The following is a 5,000-nucleotide window of genomic DNA, read 5'->3' as shown; positions in this document are numbered from 1 at the left end:
GGGAGATAGGGAAAGCAAGGAAACCAATAAAGAGATGTGGGGGGGTTGGAGGGGGGGGGTAAAGAAAGAGAGAAAGACACAGAGAGAGACAGAGAGAGAAAGAGAGAGGGAGAGAGACAGAGAGAGAAAGAGAGAGGGAGAGACAGACAGACAGAGAGAGAGAGCGACAGAGAGAGAGACAGAGAGAGAGGGGGGGTGAGGGGGGAGGGGGAGATAGGGAAAGCAAGGAAACCAATAAAGAGATGTAGGGGGTTGGGGGGGGGTAAAGAAAGAGAGAAAGACACAGAGAGAGACAGAGAGAGAAAGAGAGAGGGAGAGACAGACAGACAGAGAGAGAGAGCGACAGAGAGAGAGACAGAGAGAGAGAGGGGGGGGGGTGAGGGGGGAGGGGGAGATAGGGAAAGCAAGGAAACCAATAAAGAGATGTAGGGGGTAGGGGAGGGGGGGTAAAGAAAGAGAGAAAGACAGAGAGAGAGACAGAGAGAGAAAGAGAGAGGGAGAGACAGACAGACAGAGAGAGAGAGCGACAGAGAGAGAGAGACAGAGACAGAGAAACGAAACGAAACGATTCATCAGGGTAATGAGATAAGCAAAATATATGGTTTTTTCTCCACCCAGCCCTAAGGCCGTATAAAAAGAAAGAAAAAAAAAAGAGGGATGGTGGGGGACAGGGCTACATCAAAAGAAGACATGAACACAGAACCATTAACAAGAAAGATGTACACGACGAAAATCCAATGAAAAAAATCACATGAGAAACTAATGGAAAAAGACTACCACAAAGCAACAAACTGCAATAAACTCTCAATCCCCACCCCTACCCCAGTCTCCTTCCCTCCAACCCCATGCACATAGTGAGACCCTCAGGGTTCAATATTCAGACGTGAGAGAGAGAGACACACACACACACACACACACACACAGAGAGAGAGGTGGGAGAGAGACAGAGAGAGAGATGGGAGGGGAAAAGATAGGGACAGATAACGATAATGATAACGATAACGATGTTTTATTCAGATTAAGCCCAAAGGCTAAAGCCCCTTACTGAAGGGGGTCATACAAGAAAATAATTAAGGAAAATGACTTGACACGATAACCCAACATCACAAATCAACCAAAAGTAGCTAATACAATACTCATCAACATTCACAAAATAACGATTCGAAGTCTCTTCAATGCCTCATATAAGTAGTATATGGCCAAGTTTTGTTGGGTAAGCTCATGTTTTGACGACATGAGCAGATTAAATCTAAAAGCACAGGCGGCATCTTTATAATATTTAGGTTGAATTAATCCTTGTCTGAGGTCACTCAAGGCAGGGCAACACAGCAAACAATGCAATTCAGGGAAAGAGAAACTGAGAAACCAAGCAGAGAAAGAGAAGAAAACAACAACAACAGAGACAGATAGGGAGAAAAAAAGAATGACAGAGAGAGAAAGTGGAGTGGGGGAGAAAGAGAGTGACTGAGATAACGATAACGATAATGATAACGATAACGATAATGATAACGATGTTTTATTCAAGAAAGGCCATGGCCCCCATTTTGAAGGGGGTACACATAAATAGGAAACATTTTTAGAAAATGATGCGCACAAAAATATTGTACATGTAATTCTTGAATATTGTATATATATATATATATATATATATATATATATATATATATATATATATATTTATTTATTTATTTATTTATTTATCTTTGAACAGTATCGTGGTATCAGCTCATAGTGGTTCTTCTCTGAAACGACTTACAGAGAAAGGTCTTGATGACAGATTCATTTCTACAAGAGTGACTGAGAGAGAGAGAGAGAGAGAGAGAGAGAGAGAGAGAGAGAGAGAGAGAGAGAGAGATTTTCTTCTTTTTATTTACTTTTTTAGGGAGTTGGGGGGCAGGGCATACAGTACAATATGTATAACGTGTGAAAAAGAAAAGAAAAAAAGCACATATAATGAAGATCATTATCATTGTTACAAAATATATTAAAGTTTAAGTTGTAGTACATGTATCGATTTTTCTTTTCATTTTAACCACAAAAAAAAAACACCTAAAGGGAAGACAACCACGCACACTCAGAGAAAGGGAAAGACAAAGAACTTAGGGATATACCTAGAGGTCGCGAGAAACAGGTAGGGAAAGAGAAAGCGAAAGAGAGAGAGAGAGACAGGGAGAGAGATTTTCAATTTGTGGACAAGGGACCAACGCTCGATATGACGTTATTCCCATTTCGCCTCACCATTGCGAGTAAACAGAACACCATTTCCACTTTGCTCCCAGTTTGGAATGTATCATCCTCTCTCTCTCTCTCTCTCTCTCTCTCTCTCTCTCTCTCTCTCTCTCTCAGTGCGTGTGTGTCTGTGTGTCTGTGCGTCTGTCTGTGTGTCTATGTGTGTATTTGTGTATTGTGCGTGCGTGTGTGCGTGCATGTATGTGTATGTGCGTACGTGCGTTTCGTGTGTGTGTGCGTGCACGATAGCAAATTTGAAAAGTATCGATGATTTATTTATCTTTGCCCGGTCAGTTAACTTTCTTGGTTCGTTAGCACTGAAGATTCAAGAATTGTGCTATTGGGCGCGCGCGCGCGCACCCACACACACACACACACACACACACACACACACACACAAGCACACACACACACACACACAAGCACACACACACACACACACATACACACGCACGCACATACTAGAGGCCGCATTCACACACACACACACACACACACACACACACACACACACACACACACACACACACACACCTCTACCCTTACGCCCCCCCCCCCCATCCCTCACTCCCTCCATTCACACACACACACACCTTTCCTCATCTCCCCACCGTTCAATCCACCTCCACCACCACCACCACCCACCCGTATCCCTAACTCACCAACTCTTTCCTTCCTCCACCCCCACCCCCTCATCCCTACCCCCTCAAACCCCCTCTTCCCTCTCTTTATCCACACACAAAGATCAGAAGAGCGCGCGCGCTGTTCACTCGTGGACGTTCCGATCCGACCTTTCGCTTCCCCGCCGCCGCTGCCGCCGCCAGGGGAGATAAGGCACAGAGAAAAGATTGATCGCCAGCAGACGTGTGACACACAGGGCTGTCTTATTTGCTGTTTGCTTCACTCTGTGTGTGTGTGTGTGTGTGTGTGTGTGTCGTGTGTGTGTGTGTGTGTGTGTGTGTGTGTGTGTGTGTGGTGTGTGTGTCGAGTGTACGTTGTGTGTGTGTGTGTGTCGTGTGTGTGTGTGTGTGTGTCGTGTGTGTGTGTCGTGTGTACGCGCGCGCGCGCGCGCGTGTGTGTGTGTGTGTGTGTGTGTGACTTGGCCTCTTAGACAGCCACGGAGTCGATTATTAGAGCAACGGCTGTACAGGACAGCACTGCAGATCATTTGAGGAAGAAGGTTCATAATCGTTTCCTTGGGACGCCTCCCCCGCCCCCCCCCCCCCCCACCCCCCTCATTCCTCCCTACACCCTCCCCTCCTTCTCTCCCTCCACCCCCCCCCCCCACACACACACACACAGAAAACAACACGAGAAGCTCCATGTTAAAGAATAGCCGAATAAATGATTCACAGGGGGATGGGGGGGGGGGGGTGAAGAATGTCAGATTCATTGAATGACTGAAGGAGTATTTCAATAATAAATCATTTCATTGGTTTAAACAAATATACATTCAGAAAACATGTTATACATGTACACAAAACAAAAAACTAACAAAAAACCAAAAAACCAACAGCGGATCAACAACAAGCTGACATATTATATCGTGGCTCAGGAATGTGATTCATTATTTTCGTTGGTTTCATTGGTTACACAACTGCAATTATGGTGAAATACATGTTGTTGTTGTTGTTTTTCCAAATGCATATAAATGACAACCATTAGAGTCATTGGTTTCTTCTTTGAGCAGCCGTGGAGATGAATATACTTAAGGAATTAACAATAAATATAAACATGATCATATTTTAGATTCGTTGTTCACAACATAAAACAAGTAAAAAAAAAAAAAGTCATTAAATGACAGAACAAAAAAAGAGACACAAATGAGAAGGAATGTCATTACACATACTTTTACTTTATGAATGAATGAACTGATTGATTGATTAACGTATGAATTAATCAATAAATCCATCAATCAATGAATAAATGAATGAATGTTCTCCAATATCTTTCGGCAGTATATAACACCAGTCGCTGAAGCTCTATATCATTCCGCGGAGGGGAACTTATGAGCGATAATTATGGTTTATGTGAAAACTGACTTTGACGATTTCCCACTCCCATAGTGCCCCGTTACATATCATGTAATTTACGCTCCATCCTTCTCACCCTTCTAAAAACGTAATGCGTGACAATGTGTGTGTATGTATATGTTCGTTCTTTAGTTTAGTGTCTTTTCACTATCAGTGATATTAGACGTTAAATAACAAAAAATAATTTTTAAAAAAGGAGGGGGGTAGGGGGCAGGGAAGAGGAAAACAGAAAAGGTACAAAACTAGAAAACTACCCCCCCAAAATGCATAACTAACATGCAATTACATTTAACAGTAACAATTCAATAATAATAATGATAATAATCAGAAACCATTAACACAATTCTGAAGTACATTACAGGAATGTAGAAATAGGGCTATGAACTAATGCCAGTGAAAGTTCGACCATAAGAACCTCGTCAGAAATAAGTTTACAAAAATCATCTGCAGAACAGTTATTCTCTTTGAAATACTTGGGCAAGAAGGTACGTAACTGCTGACAGTGAAACAAACAATGATGCAAGCTGAACTGCTTACCACAATTGCATGTAACATTTTTACTATATTTTGTCTTCAGCACATCAACTCACTCAATACGGCCAGTCCTCTCTTCTCCTCTACACAGACCCCTCGGATGTCCAGTGGGTGTCTGAATGACCCAACCTTTAGGTTTCGTCGTCAGAATTGTGATATTCTTTGTCAACATTCACCTCTTCAGTATAAGAGCCTTCCGCTTGC

This window comes from Babylonia areolata, chromosome 23, assembly GCF_041734735.1.
Source record: "Babylonia areolata isolate BAREFJ2019XMU chromosome 23, ASM4173473v1, whole genome shotgun sequence".
Classification (NCBI taxonomy): Eukaryota; Metazoa; Mollusca; class Gastropoda; order Neogastropoda; family Buccinidae; genus Babylonia; species Babylonia areolata.
This window is presented reverse-complemented; position numbering follows the sequence as displayed.